Here is a 21667-nt window from a genome sequence, read left to right on the forward strand (position 1 = left end):
AATACCATTCACATTCTTCTGTCGTTTCCCATTTTAAAAGCTGAAAAAAATTACCATAAAAAAAAGGGATGGTCTCTTTGGTTGGTCCTATATGATCTGCCCTGCGCTCCTCCAAAGGGCTCCTCTCGTTTTATCCTCTACTTCTATTTTATATGTTCTCATCTTTGTTTTTCTGCCCAATACTATACACTACTACTACAGGTGGAGCTACTACTTCCATATGTACATATTTATGTGCACCACACCCACCTTTATCTCTACTTTCCATTTATAACCATACATATATACATAAATGCATATGTATTACCTTCTAACACTATGTAAAGGTTGACAACATTTTTGAAAATGGGCTAGTGCTACGTACCTATTCTGCACATACATACTTTGGTCCATTCTATTTAAATTTCGCTATGTACCTTTAAATTTTTGCATTATTATTGCATGTGGAACTGGGGACCATACATTTTAAATAAATTAGCTAGAAAATTTGAGTTTTTATGCAACTAAGAACAAAATTGACCTACTATTAAATTTCATGACAAAAATTATTGTAATGTTTCATTGTGTTCACAAAACACCCCTCTCATTTGAAAATTCTCCCTTTCTTCTAACTTAGTTTCCCACCCATCAACTCTCATTCATTTTGATGTTTCCTGTTAGTGATTTTATCATAATACAAAAAAAATTATAATATATTACAACTCTATCTGCATGTGATATAATATAATAACTAATAAAAAGATTAAATAAATATTAGAGTACATATATATTATATACAGCGACGGATCCACACAAACAAAAATATTTTATTTTAAAAAATTAAATGTAATTTTTTTAGTTTGATAATTATAGATTAAAATAGTAAAAAAAATCCTCACAAAATTAAATAAATCTATTAAGAGTGATTATAATGTAAGTATAAATATTTTCTTAATGATAAATAAGCCCTCTCAAAGTAAAATTTTTGGGTCTGTCACTGATTATATATATTATATAAAAAACTAGAATAAAAAGATGCACAAAATATATTATGCACCCTACTACAAAAATGGGCGACAATGACACTTGTTAAGAGACTCCAAAATGCTTTAGTGACACTTCACTCCACGTCACTAATGTGGGTGTCCTGAAAAATATAGTGACTCTTCGTTACTTAAACCTTTCAGACTCTCTCAAAGCGTGTCACTGTAGACTTTTAGAATCTCAAGTTGTGAGACTCTAAACACAACAGCCACACTCACAATGTGTCACTATATTTATTTTTAATTATTTTTTAAAAAATTAATTTCCCCAATAAAACCACAGAGTGTCACTATATCATATTTTTTTTAAAAAAAAAATTGCATAATATATCAAATTTATTTTATTTTTATTTTCATTTTTAATAAAAAATATTAAATTTAAAACAACAAAGCAAAATAATGTGTATATTAACAATTAAATAGTAGGAACAAATTTTTTGTGTATTTGTTTTCTTATATTTAATTGTACCTAAAAAAAATAGTACATCAAAATGGGTATAAGCTATGAAAAAACTAAAATACAAATTTTAATAATTTGAATCAATATACAGATTAATCATACACCTACAAACCCAGAAATCTACAAACTTTTAACCCAAAACAACAAAGAAAACACACCCACGAAATTTAACAAACCCTGTGAAGAATACACACTACTACAAAAAGGGGTATTCCCAACAGTTTATAACTGTCTTTTATATTATTTCCCAACGGTTCCTAAAACCGTTGGCTATGTGGGTGTCATAAAAATGTAGAACTTTAAATGACGGTTTATAACTGTGGCAAAAAGTTACTTTACATGACGGTTAAGAAATGTTGGAAAAAGTCACTTTAAATGACAATTTATAACCGTTGGGAAAGACTTCCATCTGGTGGAAACTGATGGAAAACATCTCTTTAAATGACGGTTTATAACTGTGGCAAAAAGTTACTTTAAATGACAGTTAAGAAATGTTGGAAAAGACTTTAGTGAGACTATAACTAATAAAATACACTACTTAAAATGACAGTTATAAACCGACGGACAATATGAAGTAAAATATAAAATAGAAATATTAATTCGATTCTCCTCTTGTATTTTTATTATTTAGATTTCCAATACATAATGATGAAAAAACATAATAACAATAATAATATTTAAAAAAAAAAATCATACATTTATCACTCTTCAAAATAATTAAAGCTTCATGAAAACCATAATATGTCATCAAAGTTTAGTAATGCAATACAAAAGAAAGAAATCCAATTAAGTTTTTACATTTTGCAATCTTTTGTAGAATATCTTCTAAACATCTAAAAATATACTAAGAACAAAATAAGTCTCTAGGTAATCACTTGGGACTTTGATCAAATAGCTGGACAACACTTCCTAAAAACCAAAAAAGCAAGACAATAGTAACCGAGATTGATGTCAAACCTATCAATCATTTTCTTAGATCATGACATTGGGATCATCCATGAGCGATCATAGGTCATCATACTCTATGTTATTAGTCATTTGCCTGCTGCTATCATCTGCATGACATACTTTGCCCATTCGTCACGTATTTCATTGATTTCTTTGTTAGTGTAAGAGGATGATATGTTCCTTTTAAACTGCAACAAACGAGACAAATCATTAATTTAATAGGTCATAATAAAAGTACTTAAAAACTTTAATATTTGTGAAAATAATTAGTGTCTTCACCTTTGTTTCCAATTTTCGTGTAGGATTATTTTCAGTCATGAATGATTTAATAAATCTCATGCTATAAAACCCACACTGGATGCCATCTGGTTGCTCTGGACATGTATACTCATGAGTGAAGCTTATTGCTACTGACTGTCGGTTTCTTTTCTCAAGGTAGTACCTCTTCTCAAGAGCACTATACATAAATAATATAAAGTTAATACATACATTAATGAAAATTAGAGCAATATGTTTAGAGCTTTGAACTATTAGAACATATGTTTGAACACATCTTTTAATATCTTGACGAATGGTTTTGTTTTTGGAATCCAGAAACAACAAAAAACCACTTACTCTAAAGAACAAAAAACTATTAAAAAATAATCACCCATCCGACCGCAGTATATAAATAATTGCAGAACCTACTTCACTACGGATGAATATCTAAGATATTCAAACTCTTCTAATATTAATAATATATAAAATAGAGAATTTTAAAATTGTAGAATAATACCTAACTAATCAAATAAAGTTGATTTACGTTCTTCAAACACCAAAGATCAATCAAAATCAAAATTGTAGTATACCTTCAAAAATAAAAGAAAGAGTATTAGAAAGATTGCCAATGTATTAAGGATTACAATGGGAGAAGATTATATTTACAACAAAAATGATAAAGTAAACATAGTAATGGATACTTTTATTCCATTACAAAAATGATATTTTGTAGTAGTGTTATTTTGTTTCTTCTATAGTTACACACAAGCTGATCAATGGTTCATTTTGTCTATTCATAGCTATGGGGAATAAGAAGGCAAACAATTATTGGGAGGCAACTATACCTTCAGATTTTGACAGAAGTTCCATCACAAAGCTAATTCATGACAAGTATGTGGCTTACGTGAAGCCTATTTTAAACAAGCTTTGATTTCAAACAAAATCACATTGAGTTACATTTGTAATCCTAAAAGGGTGTTTATTAAGAAAGTAGAAATAAGTACTTCATATTTCATAAGATTATTGATTTTTTACATAAGTAAAATGACAAGGTGAAACTACAATAAGCAAGTAAATTTATGAGATGTTATCTTTACTTGGCCAACAACTAGTATTGAACGGTCAAAGATAATGTATTTAGCAAATATGTTCTTTTTAAGTGGTGTTATATTCTATCTTTTGTGTGAAATTGTTAAATTCTTCACGCAACAAAAGTAGGCAAAGAGAGGTACACTCAGATTTAGTAATCATGGGTTACTAATTAGTTTGGTCTTCACATCAGTGAAGCAAACTATGTCTATTACTGTTTATACTTACTTTACGTTCTGAAATTTTAATGATTTTCTTCAAGTATTTCATTGTTTCACTATTATATATGTAATTAACAAATTGAATCATAGTACCTTCACTCACATGACAAGATAAGAAAAACATTATGAATGTATGTATTTTAAATATTTATTTACAACTTGCATCCTTCCAAATTATTTAAGAAAAAAAACAAATAATTTTGAAGATATAGCCTATTCAACGAAGCAAGAAATAATTAATCATGGATTATATATAATTTGCTGCTTTCACTATACACATACAGTAGTACTTTATTTATTTATTTATTTTTCTTAACATACTGAAAAACATAGTATAATTATAGGAGTTTTGAGAACTATTCAAAATGTGTTCGTGTTAATAGCATGGTTCCTAAAAGGGTGCTCCTATACATGTGCTGAGAACCACAATGGAAGTGTGCAACTATTTTTCATAGAGTACATCTCTTTCCATTCTCTACTCTTGCGATGATACACCAATACTTGCTTATGGGTTGCTAAGAAAACCACACCAGTATGACATATAGGAAAATACCTGGTACTCACCCAATCAACCAAAATCTATTCTAAAAAGGCAAACCTACTCAATTGCCTATTATTTTGTTACTATTCTAATTTCTTGCAATAGTAGTAATAAAAATGTCATTACTAATCTATGTAATGAAACCCAACGACACAACTTCACAATCTCACACAATGAACAAAAAAGAATCCATAAACAACAAATATTGATCTCTAAAATTAAAATAATTAACAACTCAAACTGAAAAAATGGAAAGTGAGATAAGAGGAGATTAAACCTCTAGTTTCTGTCTTGAAGCGCGAATGAGTTCGAGTTTCTAGATCGAAAGGGAAAGTGATTCTCCTAATCTGAAAAAAAGAATGAACACAATCAATCAATAATCTCTAAACCAGAGATAGAAAGAGGAATAAAGAAGAAGAAAAAAACCTTGATTTTTGGCTTGTGTACAAAACATAGGGTTAGAGAGGAACTTCGACTTGGCTGTCATGGGCTTCAACTTGGGGAATCGTTGGGCAGTATCATCGAGAGTTGAGAAGAAAGGAGCTGCCGTCGATCAGATCGCCAGGAAATTTTCGACCCTTGGGGTCATTGGTTTGAAATTTTCGAGCCAAAATGGTAGATGGTCTGAATAATATTGTTTTAATAGCTTCTTATTTTTCTATTGTAAACGACAACGTTTTATGTATTCATATATATACTCTCTTAATTACTTTAACATGTTGTTTAAAAAAAATACTTTAAAATGATACTGTGCTGGTTTATTAGACACTCAAAAAAAATATAAAATTCATTTTGGAGCCAAATTTTCGAGCCAAGAAAGATTAGTGCTATATTAAACGCATCTTTTTCTAACAGTTTATAATTGTTGGGAATACTAAGTATTCTCCACAGTTATAAACCGTTGGGTATACTTAGTATTCCCAACAGTTATAAACCGTTGGGATTGACTATTTTTTTTTAAAAAAAAAAAAATATTTAGTATTGCCAACGGTTATCCACCGTGGGCATTAGCTATCCCAACAGTTTTTTTACTTCGGTCCTAAACCGATGTGAAAAATCTCCACTTACCTTTTCCAACGGTTCCCATAGTTCACCCTCTTCTAAACTGTTGGGAATAGCCCTTTTTGTAGTAGTGACAGTGGGTTTATTCATAAAGTTTAAAACATAAATCAACCCAGAAAATTATAAACAAAAACCTAATAGAAAAATGAAAAGGAAATCAAATCCTTCATGAACTCGCCGACATCTAACGAGCTTCAAATGCCACCAAACACGAAGCCTCACACTATGAACACCGAGATCTTATACGAGCATCAAACTCCGTCTTCATCTACCACGAACTCGAACAATAAACAATGAGATCCCTATAAAGAAAAGAGAGAAAGAAAGAGAAAGAGAGAGAGAGAGAGAGAGAGAGAGAGAGAGAGAGAGAGAGAGAGAGAGAGAGAGAGAGAGAGAGAGAAAGAGAGAAATAGATAAAGGAGAAAAAACAGAGGTCGACCTTTGGTTTCTATGTTAGAACTCTCTTAAATCTTTAGTAGCCAGCTGGTGTTCTAGGCGAGGCGGAGAGACCTTAATTGGGTGTTTTAGTCGCCCATCACCAGAGTGGAAGAAGAAGAGGGAGGTGATTAGACTTAGTATTTTTTCAGTGATAGAGAAGGGAAGAAGAATAGGCAGGCGATCGATTTTTCTAAAAAAATTTGGGGCAGCCGCATTTGCTATCTAAAAGGGAGGGGAAGACTTAGGGTTTTTTTTAGAGAAAAAGGGAAATGCAATATTATATAATTGTTGAGTTTTTTAAAATTTATTTTAAAAAAAAAAAACCATGCGTCTCTGATAGGGTTTCTATGTAAACTATTATATATAAATTTTGTTTTTTATATATATTTTTAATTAATTATTACAGCTAAATTTTTTTTTAAAAAAAATAGCATTATCACATAGTGACGTGCTAAGTGGGTCGGGAAATATTTATCCAATCGCACCTGGCGCGTCACTTTAAGCCATAGATTTTTAAATTAATAAAAATAAGAAAATTTTAGATTTTACTCTTTAGTGACCCTCTATATTTTTAGTGACACACATTACATGAGGCTAACACCAAAAGTTTAGAGTCTAATTATGCATGTCACTAAAAATCACTCCTAACTATTTCGTGACCTGCATTTTTGTACGTGTCACTAAATAGTGTCAGTAAAAAGCTAAATTGTAGTAGTGGCAACATACATATATATATAACAAGATGGAAGAATATACATATATACACTGATTCACAACTTTGAGTGTAACTTAGTGGGGTTTACCGTGACTTGAACAAATTATTATCACTACCATCCGTATTTTTGGAAGGGGACACATGTCATTCCTAATTCAAAATTAATCATCTTTGTCCTAGTAAAAAGCTCTAATAAGATACCAAACCCAATCTGTATGGAAGGATGAGCCTCACACCTATCCATGGCCCAGGACATTTACGTCCAAGACCAAAGTTCTCTTGATCCGGAATGGCATCCCGCCTGAATAAGACGAAGTAGTTGAGACCCTCCGGATGAGAATTTGGGATACATCTTAGAAGGCATTCCAAGAGGCATCCTGGAGACCTAGTCCAGGATGATGTGGCAACCCTCTGGCACCAAATGCCACTTAATCAGAGGATTGTCCCCTGTGATTGAGCCTAAGAATGCATGTAGCACCAAAAAGAAATCTCCCTTTTCTGTTATGACCACTACTGTGACACTATAGTACACAAAAACGATGTATGTAAGCCATCTTTCAATATTGTGTGGTCCCCAAGCGTAAGGATTATCCCTGCCCCATAGGCTAGGACTAAGTCTGTGGGTCCAAAGTCAATGCATTTTATGTATTTACCTCTATTTACCCAAAAAAATTGCAAGAACAAAACAACACATGGGGCCCCTATCCCAGGATAGGACAGTGTCAACTGCACACAAGGGGCACCCAAGTTAGCACTAAGTGTTAGGTTTTATGCCCTAAATAAAACTCCATTTCAATGTAATCTATTTTATTCAACATCAATAAAGAAACAGAAGTATTTTTCATTCATTTGTGTGTGTTTTGGCTCACTTTATCAATTGCTTGTCTATTTGATTTATAAATTCATCTTAAACCCTTTTCACATACTTGATCATGTTTATTGTGCTATCATCACATTGGAAAGTAAACATGACTATGTGAATAAAGTTTCCTAGATTTATCAGACACAGGGTTTTACTGATATGATAATCTACAACAAGAGTTTACTTGTATTAGGAGAAATACTATGTTCTTTCAACAACATTGGATAAAGTAAAGCTCAGTTTGGATGCATGGAGTATGCATCGGAAGGGACCGATATTGAACTTTGACTTAAATTTAATTAAACTTACCGTAAAATCTATTCAAGTCAATATCGCCAAGTTGATCCTAGATCAAATGTTCTTAATCCTGTTATAATTAGGCTCAATCTTGAAAGGCTATTCGTGTTCTTTGATTTGTTAGTTAAGCCTACTTTTAGGTCAGGGTGATACGTACATTTTGGGAACATGGTAGTGCAATTGAGTGGGAGCGCTAGCATAAACATGGAATCTATAGCTTCTATCTGGCGAATAGTAAGCAAAGGATGATCTCCTTCGAGCTTGACCAAACGAACATAAATGGTGGAGTACTCATTTCACATAAGCTGAAATATCATTTATACGGGGTCAAGTGTTTTAAGGATAAAATACATAGTAGGGTGTTACGGTAATCTAATCCCTTTACAGTGTAGATCATTCATATAGAGGATCATTGATCAAATTAGGATTATAACAATGGATAACTAATGATGCGTCTATATGGTGGAACATATAGAGCATTCTATATACTGAGAGTGCAATTCTAAGTTCTATGCGTGGATTCAACGAAGAATTAATAAGTTCGTAAATTTTAGTGCTAAATTCTTGATCTACTTATTGGAAGCTCGGTTATATAGACCCATGGTCCCCGCACTAGTTGAGATTATATTGTTTGTAAGACTCATGTAATTGGTTTTGATTAATCAATTATAATTCACAAATTAGACTATGTCTATTTGTGAAATTTTCACTAAGTAAGGGCGAAATTGTAAAGAAAGAGTTAGTAGGGGCATATTTTTTAATTATGATACTTTGTATGGTTCAATTAATAAATATGATAAATGACAATATTATTTAATAATTATTTATAGTTATTAAATAGTTAGAATTGGCATTTAAATGGTTGAATTAAGAAATTGGTATTTTTGAGAAAATCAGATACAAAAGTGTTAAAATTATAAAATTGCAAAAAGCAAGGCCCAAATCCACCAAGCCATGGCCGGACACTTTTGTAAGCTTTTTAAGCTGATATTTTTATTATTTTAATTCCAAATAATTCAAACCTAACCCTAGTTGAATACTATAAATAGATAGTGAAGGCTTCAGGAAAATTACACTTTTGGAATCAGAAAAACCTGAGCCTTCTCTCTCTTCCTTGGCCGCCACTCTCTCTCTCTCTCTTCTTCCTTCATATTTAGAACTTACCCTAGTGATTAGAGTAGTGCCCACACACAGCAAGCAATACCTCAATCATAGTGAGGAAGATCGTGAAGAAAGATCATCAGCAAAGGAGTTTCAGCATCAAGGATTCAGAGAAAGAGATCCAGGTTCAGATCTTGATATTACTCTGCTACAGAAAGGATACAAGGGTTAGAGATCTGAACGGAAGGAGTCATTTAATTCCGCTGCACCCAATGTAAGGTTTCTTAACTTTATATGTGTTTAATTTCATCGTTTTAGAAAGTTCTTATTTAGGATGTTAATAAACATACTTGTGAGTAGATCTAAAATCCTGGTAAAATAATTCCAACAACTGACCTCAGAGCCATGGTAATTGATTTACTTACAAGAAATTTGGACTTTAAAACGATTGTTTGTTTGTTTTTCGATGGTATCATGTTGTATTGAGTGTTATTTGATGATTGATTGGTGTTTGTGAATTATCGTTAAAAATAATTGAATATCTGTTTCTGGAATTATTTTTATTGGATAGTATGGAAAAAATTTAGCAAGTTACTTTTTTACAGAACTCAATTTTGATTTAATTTGAATTAGTTATGATTTTTTGAAGATTCGAAAAAATCGGAGTTGTGCTGAAACTGTCATGCGCGCGCGGAAATCATGCACGACATGATTCCGCCGCACAAACTCGCCCAGATCACTCCCTTTGCGCGCGCGGACGGGTATGCACAGTATCCCGTCCGTACAGCTCGCAATTTTTTCATTTTTCTTCATTTTTTCATGCTTTTTCATGGAATTAACTTCCGATTTTTTGTGTAGTTCTGTATTTGTACTATTACTATTCCTAATTCAATTCTAATTATCATTTTGAATTAATTTAATATTTTTTAAATTTAATTAAAGATATTAGTGTAATTTGAATTAGAAAATAGTTAGTATCTATCTTTTTTACTTAATAATCTATCTTATTTTTAAATTTGATTATATCTTATCTTATTTTTAAATTTAAGGTCAAATTTAAAATATTTTAAATTAATTTTTTCTTTTAATAATTTGACCTTATTTAAATTTAAAATAAGATAACTGTAATCATGTAATTTTAAAAGATGTAAGATATTTTGCTAACTTTTAAATTTTGTTATTTTATTTATTTAAATTACATTTAAAACTTGAAAAAGATATTCATTTATCTTTTCTAATTTTTTATTTAATTTTTATTTATAAAATAACATTTAAATTTTAAAAGTAGTTAGCAAATTTTGAAATGATATTTAGGTTGGTTGAAACCTAATTTTTCAAAATTGTAGGTTTAATTTAAAATTTAAATATTTAATTAAATTTTGAATTTTTTTTTTATTTTTCAAATTTTTTTTATTTATTTAATTATTTCGAAATTAATTATTTAATTTAAAATTAAATAAATCCTACATCCAACTATCCAACTAACCTTGTTGCAGGAGTATGTGTTTTTAGCTTGTGTGTAAGTTTTTCAAAACCTATTATTACTTGATTGCAAATAGCCATGGTTACTTTTTCCAAGATCTAATGATCTGATGGCTCCCTTGGTCAAGATAATAATTTGTAACAGGTATATTTACAATCTTCTTTCATCTGTGTATGACCTAGCAACATGATAGGACCCATCCAAAGTGTGCCTGTGTGAGCCTATGTGTTTAATTTTATTATAGATGCATATAGGTTGTTGTTGCTAAAATAAATTATCATAGTTCTTGGTAGAATTTATTTAGGCCCATTTAGTTTTTGGGCCTATTCAATTAATAACAGTTGTTCATTTTAAGGTTAAATTCCTCTCTTTTGGGCCTTGTGTGAGAGTTGGGAGCCATAGAAGTGGGTACAACATACTGAACCCAGCACCCCCTCACATGAACCACCCCAATTGTGAAGGTCCATTTGCCTAATTTGAATAAACTGTACTAGGTTAATTACACTAGTTTAACCTAATAAAATTGATTAGCAACATAATTAATTTCATTTATTTTGAAATTAATTTAAGGAAACCATAGTTTAAAGAATTTTATATTCTAAAGCTAAACTATATGTATTTTCTTGTATTTAATTAAATATAGAATTATAACCATCTAGATTCTTTCTGAAGCTTAATTTAAAATTTTTCATTGAATATTCCTATTTAAGTTCATATTTAGTTATCTACAACTAACCAACTTAAATCTGAATATCTTTTGAATTTCAAAATTAAGTTGAGGAATTTTAGGCATTGATTATTAAGATTCTTTAGATATTTTTTAAGTTAATATCTTTTCGAATATTAACTTAAAATGGAATATTTTAGATATTTTTTAGGTTAATATCTTTTCGAATATTAACTTAAAATGAAATATCTTCAAATTAAGTGGTTACAACTTAATTTTAATTTAATTAAATCTGATTTGAAAGATATTTAAGTTGATTTTTTAGATTCTTCTAAAACAACTTAAACAAGATATTTTTCAAATTTGTTCCATTTATTATTCGAATTTAATTAATAATTGAAAATTAATTAAAGTTGATTTTTTATTTAAACCAACTTTGATTTGTAATTTTTCATTATTATATTATGGAACTTGTTCGATATTTATTTGAATTTATTTTTTCAAATTAAATAATAATTGAAAATTAATTAAAGTTGGTTTTTTATTTAAACCAACTTTGATTTGTAATTTTTCATTATTATAATATCGAATTGAAATGATTATACAAAATACATATAATATTTTTTAAATAATGAGCTTTTAATCAAGAGACATTCGATCTTCATTGTGGATTTTACACCGCGTTTGTTTTAGTGAGTAATCCTCCCTAATGGAGGAACGTTCATTAGCAATTTTACACCGTTTAACCTCGCATGATAAGTAGTTTGTAAGTGTTTTGTATGGTATAGATCACCCTAATGGTGGCGACCATACTTGACTTGCAAATTATGAAACAATGGTGGAAGCTCATAAGATAAAATTGCCTTGACTCTCGGCTAAACGGGACAACGCTGAATTCCAATCTTGATCGAATAAAAGGTTGCTAGAATGGTTATCATTTTAGATGAGCTGACAACTCTATTCAATGGATGATGCTTTGACTCTCGCCTAAACGGGACACTGTATCAGTTTGTTGAAATACCTTGGAAAATAAACTATGTTAGATTTAGTATTTCTATAACATATGTCATTACTTGTTATTTTCTAAATTGTGTATGAATTTATGAGCCAAAACCTTACTTTTGTTTTATTGATGTGTTGTAGTGTCATTATGAATAACCCTCACCTCGATCCTCTCCTAGTTACTATCTTAGCAAAAGAACTCTATAGTGTGAAAATGCATCCTGGTAGTTGCATTAACTCGCACCTGTTGATGATGAATCTGAAGTTCCAAAAGGCAAATCTACTAGGAATTGATTTATCAAGAGAACAATGGGTCCAACTCATCCTTAATAGTCTTCCTCCGGAGTATAATGAATTTGTTATCTCTTACATGATCAACAATTCTAACTCCTCCGACATGGACAAGCTCGAAGCAGAATTACGAGCCCATGAACGGAATTTGATTGCAATGGGTCCCCTTGGGTTTGCAATCCATAATCGAAGGAAAAGGACTAGGTATGAAGGATCTAGCAAAGGTGCTTCTTCAAGTACAATTATCAGACATGATCTTCTATGTTCGAATTGTGATGAAAAGGGACATCATGAAGAACGATGTCCCATGCTTCTAAACAATTCAAACGAAGGTAATGCTTTTGTCTTTGAATCATGTTTTTAGAGAACGACAAATCCATCTGGATTGTTGATTCTGGGTCTACTAACCATGTATGTTCTTCACTGCAGTTGCTTGAAACTTGGGAAAATCTACTTCCAGGAGAGTTAAAGCTTAAAGTTGGAAATGGCGAATTAGTATCGGTCAAAGCTAGAGGAAAAGCCTGCATCAAGTTTCAACAAAGATTTTTAATTTTAGAAAATATTTTATTTATTCCAAACTTTAGTAGAAACTTGATTAGTGTCTCATGTTTGCAAACACAATCTTATATATTGAATTTTTCGAGTACAAATTGTTCAATTTCTCGTAATGGATTTCAAATATGTGTTGCTATAATGGAACAAGGGCTTTATGTTTTAAGACCGAGTACTCAAATCTCACTAAATAGTGAACTTTTCAGTGTAGCTAGACCTAGAAACCTCAAAAGAAAAGAGATTGATAATGATGATCAAACTTATCTATGGCATTTACGTTTAGGTCATATAGGCTTTGATGGACTCAATAGGCTCACCAAAGACGGTCCATTGAAAAATGTCGTCTTAGGTGAACTGCCAGTATGCGAGTGCTGCCTAGAAGGAGAAATGACTAAACGTTCTTTCTCTGCAAAGGGAGAGCGTGCCAAAATCCCTCTAGGGTTAGTGCATTATGATGTCTGCGGACCTTTGAATGTCAAAGCCCGAGGTGGTTATGAGTATTTTGTCACTTTCATTGACGATTTCTCTAGATATAGTTTTCTTTACCTAATGCAAAAGAAATTTGAAACATTTGAAAAGTTTCAGGAGTTTCATGCTTTGGCCCAAAACTAATTAGGTAAATCATTAAAGTTCTTGCGAACTGATAGGGGTGGAGAATATATGGATATGCAGTTCAAATATCATTTAATTGAACTTGGAATTGAATCCCAATACACTGCCCCAGCCACTCCACAACAAAATGGAGTTGCAGAAAGAAGAAATCGCACTCTTTTGGAAATGGTTAGGTCTATGCTGAGTTATTCAACTCTGTCTACGTCCTTCTAGGGATATGCTATATAGATGGCAAATGACATTTTAAATGTTGTTCCATCTAAAGCAGTCCCTAAGACACCCGTCGAACTTTGGAATGGTCGAACACCTAGTTTACGCCATTACAGAATTTGGGGGTGCCCTGCTCATGTCTTAAGAAAGAAAGAAGGCAAACTTGAATCACGTACCGAAGTATCCATGTTTGTCGGAAATTCTAAAGAGACTAGGGGTGGATTATTTTATAGTCATAAGGATAACAAAGTGTTTGTTTCTACAAATGCTACTTTCCTTGAAGAGAACTATATTAAAGACTTCAAACTGAAAAGTAAAGTTGTTCTAGAGGAATTGCTATCAGATATAAGTCCTTCCAATGTTCCGTCCTCTTCCACTCGTGAAGAAGACAATCCCAATCCCTCAGTTGAACCAACTGAGAAATCTACTACTAAAGTTTCTGTTCAGAAGACAACCGTACCTCGTCGTAGTGGGAGGGTTTCAACAAAACCTGCTCGTTATGGCTTGGATGGTGAAATCAATATGGTCATAGGTGACGGTATTGATGACGATCCATTAACCTATAAACAGGCAATGGCTAGTCCGCAACGGAAACGATGGTCAGCCGGCATGGATTCAGAAATGGATTCCATGAAAAAGAACAAAGTCTGGGAATATGTAGACGCACCTGACGACTATCATCCGATAGGATGCAAATGGGTTTACAAGAAGAAAAGAGGAGCTGGAGGCGAAGTCGAAACTTTTAAAGCTAGACTTGTAGCCAAGGGTTATACCCAAAGAGAAGGCGTGGACTATGAGGATACTTTTAGTCCTGTTGCCATGCTCAAATCCATCCGAATTCTTCTCTCCATAGCTGCTGCTTTCGATTATGAAATCTGGCAAATGGATGTCAAGACTGCCTTCCTTAACAGGGTACTTGAAGAAACTATCTATATGGAGCAACCAGAAGGTTATGTTCTTCCTAGGCAGGAAAAGAAAGTTTGCAAATTAAACAGGTCTATCTATGGACTTAAGCAAGCTTCTCGCTCATGGAACAAAAGGTTTGATGAAATCATCAAGACCTACGGCTTTCTTCAGAATGAAGATGAACCTTGTGTTTACCAACTCAAGGAAGACCAAATAGTAGTATTCCTGGTCCTTTATGTTGATGACATTTTGATTATTGGAAACAATGTCAAGAAAATGACTCACATCAAGGAATGGCTCAACACTCAATTCGATATGAAAGATTTGGGTGAAGCACCCTATGTTCTTGGTATTCAAATTATTAGAAACCGGAAGAACAGATCACTTGCTCTCTCTCAAACAACCTACATAGACAAAGTCTTAGAGAGATTCTCCATGAACAACACCAATGGGGCAAACATGCCTTCTAGATATGGTATTCTTTCCGACTGATCCTCAAGAGATAGAGGACATTGTTGGGTTTTATGCCCTAAATAAAACTCATTTCATATAATCAGATTTACTTATTAATAAAGATCAGAAATAACATTTTATGTTGCATGGTTCACATGATTTATTTCATGATTATATGTATATAATGTATGAATTCTTTTTTAAGTCCAGAACATATGAGTTGGTTAAAGATTATAGTGTTGTCAGCACAGTGGAATATAATCTTTATTATATGTTCAAAAGTTTATTCCGTGATTTGTCAGAACACTGGATTTAGACTGACATGGTATAATCAGCGATAGGTATTCTTACACCTTGGAAAAGTGTTATGTCCTTTCCAGGACATTGGCAAAGTTTACCAGTATCGGATGTATGGAGTATACATCGGAAGGGACTGATATTGAACTTTGATTAGATATATTAAAATTTACCGTAATATCTATTCAATTCAATATCACCTGTTGATCCTAGATCAAATTATCTCAATCCTGATATGGTTAGGCTCAATCTCAAGAGTGTTATTCGTGTTCTTTGATTTGTTAAGTTAAGCCTACTTTTGGGTCAGGGTGATACGTACATTTTGGGAACACGGTAGTGCAATTGAGTGGGAGCGCTAACATAAATATGGAATATATAGCTTCTATCTGGCAAATAGAAGTAAAGGATGATTTCCTTCGAGCTTAACCAAACAAAGATAAATGGTGGAGATCTCATTTCACTTAGGTGAAATATCATTTATATAGGGTTAAGTGTTTTAAGGATAAAATACATTGAAGGTGTAGCGGTAACAGTAGTGCCTTTTCAATGTAGATCATCTATATAGAGGATCATTGATCACATTAGGGTTATAACAATGGATAACTAATGACGTGTCTATATCATGGAACATATAGAGCGTTCTATATGACTGAGAGTGCAATTCCAAGTTCTAAGTGTGGATTCAATGAGGAATTAATAAGTTAGGGAATTTACTTGGTAAATTCGGTTCGACTTATTGGAAGCTCGGTTATATAGACCCATGGTCCCCATACTAGTTGAGACCATACTGCTTGTAAGACTCAGTTTATTGATTTTAATTAATCACTTATAATTCTAAAAGTTAGACTATGTCTACTTTATGAATTCTCACATTTTAAGGATGAAATCGTAAAGAAAAGGGTTTCTAGGTTTAATTGTTAATTAAGAGACTTTGTATGTCTAATTAATAATTATTTTAAATGACAATATTATTTAATAATCTATTTTAGTTATTAAATAATTAGTTTTGGCATTTAAATGATTAGAATTGGAAAAATGGTATTTTTGGAGAAATAGAAATAAAATTGAGGAAACTGCAAAATCAAAGTGAGGCCCATTTCACCCTATGGCCGGCCACATGGTTTGAGTTTCCCAATTATTATTTTCAATTTTTAATTGCCATGTAATTACTAATCAAAGCCTAGCAATAATAGGAAAGTGGTGGATCACACTAAATAAGGCAGTTAATCAATTACACAGTAAAAGAGGAAACCGTTGATTTGGAAAGTTGTGCTCTCCCTTTTCCCTATATAAAGCAACCCTTGTTCTCTTCTCTTGCATGTCTTTGTATGCTTCATCATAAGCCACGAAATTAAGAGAGAAAAAGAGAAAAAAATTTCGAAATCCTTGTGAGATGAGTAGTGCCCACACACATCAAGTGGTATCTCAATCATAGTATGTAAGACTATCGAATTTTTGCATCAAAGAAGGAGAAAAGAAGATGCAGGTTCAGATCTTGGTGATGCTCTGCTACAGAAAGGAATCAAGGGCTAGAGATCTGAACGGAAGGAGTCATATTATGTAAAGACCGCTTAGTTTAATTTGGAAATTAGCAGTTAATCACGTTTATTTATGAAAATTATTTATAGCTATTTAAATAATTATTATACTGTTATTATTGAATTCAGAGATGCATTTTTTATGTCATTTAGTAGTTTCATAATTTTGCATTTCCGGTGCCCGGTATTTTGGAACTCGGTGTTTGGCTCAGTAAAATCACAACCTAGTATGTTAGTAGTTTGGGACGGTTTATTAGACATTGGGAATGTCGGGAATGGCCGGGAATTTAGAATTTCCCAAAATACCCCTTTAGTGTTAGTTATGCTATTTTAGTGAGAAGGGGGAAAATGGTCATTTTGCCCCATTGTTATTTTGTCCTTTAGTGGACTTTATATGGTGAAATTATATGAGTATGTGGCATTTCTTTTGGCTGAAGTAAAGAGTTAAATAGCATTTTTATTTTCTCATTATTCAAAAAATTTCAAAGTTAGAAAATTAGAAATTTTCAAAGCTCTTTCTCTTCTCTCTCTTTTTGGCCAAGCTTGGGAGCTGCTAGGGCTGGATTTCTTTGATTGATTCTTGTGATTTTCAGCAAGTTCTTAGTAATCTTGTAGAGGTAATCCTTGTCCTAGCTTCCTTTCTTTTAGTTTCTTGATTTTTGGATGAAAAAGAAATGGTTTGCATGCTTATTTTTGAGTTGTTCTTGCTGCTGTATTTTGATGTTGATTACAGAGGTTTATTTTTGATTTAAAATGTTGATTCAAGCATGTTAGGTCTGGTGATTACTTGGTTTTATTAAGTTATGAAATTTTAGCTCAAAACTATGGTTTTCAAATAAAATTGTTGAAATCTGTTGCTGCTGTTTTGTGATGTTTGCTGTAGTTTTAAGAGGTGATTTTATGCATGTCTAAGTAGATTTGAGTTGGTTTGGTTGCTTGTTTGTTAGATTTAACCAAGTTTGAGTTTTGAACTCAAAGCTTGGAGCTTTAATGGTGGATTTTGATTTTGTGCATGAAGCTTTGTTTTACCACTTGGAAAATGTTTATTAGGGTCTAATTAGAAGGTCTGGAAAGTTTGGTTGAGTTTGGAAATGTTTTGGTTGGAGAATTGAATTTTGATGTTTTTCTGGGTAAAACCGTGTAAAACCGGTTACCCGGATTTTACAGTAGGGTGAGAAACCGATTTTTCTCAACTGGTCGTTTCGTGCTAGTTTCAGGTTTTCAGGCAGTTTGTTCCCTGCTAGTTTGGGGTATTTTTGTATTAAGTTTCAGTAGGTTAAGTTTGGTTTTAAAACCTTTGTCCCTGTTGTGATTTAGCGTGTCACTTATCGGTGTTGTGATTTTTACGGTTTAGTAGCCTGTAATCCGCCGCGCAGTTCGTTCCAGTCAGGTTGACCGGCACACCTGAATTCGGAATTGAGGTAAGATTAGTATAACACTATGCATATGTAGATTACATGTTTAGCGTGCATGTAGGAAGCCTGTTAGATTACATTAGATATGTATGTTGGCTTCGAACCATCCAACTGTGTCACGTCGGTACAGGCTGGAGTATGACCAGCAGCCGGAGTATGACTGGTTCGACCGATTAGGCTGATACTTAGGTTGGTGGTTCCGTACTATTTGACGTATGACGTCGGTACAGGCTGGAGTATGACCAGCAGCCAGAGTATGACCGGTTTGACCGATTAGGCTGATAGTGTAACACGTCGGTACAGGCTGGAGTATGACCAGCAGCCGGAGTATGACCGGTTCGACCGATTAGGCTGTTACTTGTCAATAGTACCGTCCCTATGAACGTTCAGAACTCAGTACCGTGTTGGACACGACAGTTAGGGGGACTCAGTATCGTGTTGGACACGACAGTTAGGCTTATGATCAGGGGTATGGGCATCTGATCATGACCGGGGCTTTATGTATGAATATTATTATGCTTTTCTTACTGAGTCTGTTGACTCACAGTGCTATGTTTATGTGTAGGTAAGGGCAAGGCTAGAGCTGATGGACCGTGAGCGAGCCGGTTAAGATTGTACATGTCGGGGCGGTAAGGCCTGGAGCGTACGATCATCGGGACAGCGAGGCTATTTTGTAACTAGTCGCTAGGTGACAAGTATTTTGTATAATCAATAAACTTTTGTAAATGGTTTTGTAATCGGGATCCCGAGTCTTTTGTATAAATATTTTACAAGTTTAATTAATAAGCAAAAATTTTAATTAATCACGTTTTCCATAAACCTCGTTGATTAGCAACGAGTTGCACAGTATGTTTGAAAAATCACGTAATACGCCTATGCTAGTTAGGGTGTTACAATTTGGTATCAGAGCCGCCAGGTTGTCTTCCGAAGATCGTCACGACATGTACAATCATCATCAGCAGTTAGCTCGTTCCACGGTTCAGTAAGCTTTTATTGCTTTAGTAGTTTATTTATTTATTTTATGAAATAAGAAAAGCCTGATAGGAAGCATGTTAGTTGCCTGATAGTAGAATAGGCGCATGTTTCGTTTTTAATTTCCAAATTAAGCGGCATTAGTAAGTTCTTCTTGAATACGACCTGATATGCCAACTCTTGGTTTCGCAGGCAGTTCCGACTAGATGGACGCCAGGCGGACTAGCAGGAGCCAGGGCAATTCGGTAGAGTCAAATCAAGGTCAGGGAGCTCAGTTTCCCCCGCCAGCTAGGGGCCGAGGTAGAGGTCCCAGAGGCAGGGCTCGTGGTCGGGGTGATGAGAACCGGCCACAGGCTGCCCAAGCTCCCCAAGCCGATCAGGGAGCCCAGAATTGGGAAGTTAGGTTTGCTGAAATGCAAGCCCGGATAGAGGAGCAAGACCTCGAGATTCAGAGATTGAGACAGCAGGGTGCTCTTGCAAATCCTGTGCCAGTAGTTCCAATGGCATCTGCCCCTGCTGCTCAGGCCGAATTAGTCGTTGCGGCCAATAGATTGGAACCTTTGTATGAACGGTTCCGGAAGCAAGCACCTCCGGTCTTTCTGGGAGGTCCAGATGTGATGAAGGCCGAACAGTGGCTAACGGTGATCACCAAAATCCTGAATTTTATGGGTGTCACCGGGAATGACAGAGTGGTGTGTGCCACCTTCCAGTTTCAGGAAGACGCTCTTGTCTGGTGGGACATGGTGTCTCAGATTCACGACGTCACCACCATGACCTGGGAAAGGTTCCAGGAACTCTTCAACTCCAAGTATTATAATGAGGCGGTCAGAAGCGCTAAGAGGAAAGAGTTCGCTCACCTGACCCAGCGTGAGAATATGAGCGTGACCGAGTATACTACTCAGTTCGACTGGTTGGCGAGGTTAGTGTAACACCCTAACTAACATAGGCGTATTACGTGATTTTTAAACATGCTGTGCAGCTCGTTGCTAATCAACGAGGTTTATGGAAAACGTGATTAATTAAAATTTTTGCCTTTTTAATTAAACTTATAAAATAATATTACAAAAGACTCGGGATCCCGATTATAAAACCATTTACAAAAGTTTACTGTTTATACAAAATAAATGTCGCCTAGCGACCAGTTACAAAATCAGCCTCGCTGTCCCGATGATCGTACGCTCCAGGCCTAACCGCCCCGACATGTACAATCTTCACAAGCTCGTTCACGGTCCATCAGCTTTAGCCTTGCCTTTACCTACACATAAACGTAGAACTGTGAGTCGACAGACTCAGTAAGAAAAGCATAATAATATTCATACATAATCCCGGTCATGATCAGACGCCCATACCCCTAATCATAACCCTAACTGCCGTGTCCAACACGATACTGAGTCCCGCTACTGCGGTGTCCAACACGGTACTGAGCCACTACTGCCGTGTCCAACACGGTACTGAGTTCTGAACGTTCATAGGGACGGTACTATTGACACGTAACAGCCTGATCGGTCGAACCGGTCATACTCCGGCTGCTGGTCATACTCCAGCCTGTACCGACGTGTTACTATATCCACCTGATCGGTCGAACCGGTCATACTCCAGCTGCTGGTCATACTCCAGCCTGTACCGACGGGATACGTCAATAGTACGGAACCATCAACCAAGTGTCAGCCTAATCGGTCGAACCGGTCATACTCCGGATGCTGGTCATACTCCAGCCTGTACCGACGTGACCGGGTTGGATGGTTCGAAGCCAACATACATAACTAATGTAATCTAACAGGCTTCCTACATGCACGCTAAACATGTAATCTACATATGCATACTGTTATACTAATCTTACCTGGATTCCGAATTCAGGTGTGCCGGTCAACCTGACTAGAACTTTAGTTGAGCGGCGGATTACAGGCTCCTAAACCATAAAAATCACAACACTATAAGTGACACGCTAAATCACTTCCCGGGGACTTAAACTAGGAACTAAAAGTTTCCCTATCGATAAAAAGCATGGCAATACCCCCTAAAACATAAAATCGAGGAAATCTAGGGTTTCTGAAAATTCCCCAACCGGTAGACCGGTTGCCCAACCGGAATTCCGGTTCTGGAAAATTCAGGACCCCCATCCGGAATTCCGGATGCACAACCGGAATTCCGGTTCCTCGCGAGCGACAAACATAAAAATTCATAACTTGCACAATTCGACTCCAAATCAATTCAAACCTTCCAGACCTATTCCATATGACCCAAAGAACATTTCT

The 21667-nt window shown here is 34.3% G+C and overlaps 1 long non-coding RNA gene across 1 annotated transcript; it reads right to left on the minus strand.

Annotated features, from left to right (window-relative positions):
* Positions 1-603: 603 nt before the first annotated feature.
* Positions 604-5674, minus strand: LOC133039835 (uncharacterized). Its single transcript, XR_009688762.1, has 5 exons — positions 4966-5674; positions 4817-4886; positions 3206-3278; positions 2710-2887; positions 604-2618 (listed from the first exon to the last, which is right to left on the minus strand). It is a non-coding gene; the product is annotated as an uncharacterized LOC133039835 (long non-coding RNA).
* Between the last annotated feature and the right edge of the window lie 15993 nt (positions 5675-21667).

Source organism: Cannabis sativa, chromosome 7, assembly GCF_029168945.1.
Source record: "Cannabis sativa cultivar Pink pepper isolate KNU-18-1 chromosome 7, ASM2916894v1, whole genome shotgun sequence".
Classification (NCBI taxonomy): Eukaryota; Viridiplantae; Streptophyta; class Magnoliopsida; order Rosales; family Cannabaceae; genus Cannabis; species Cannabis sativa.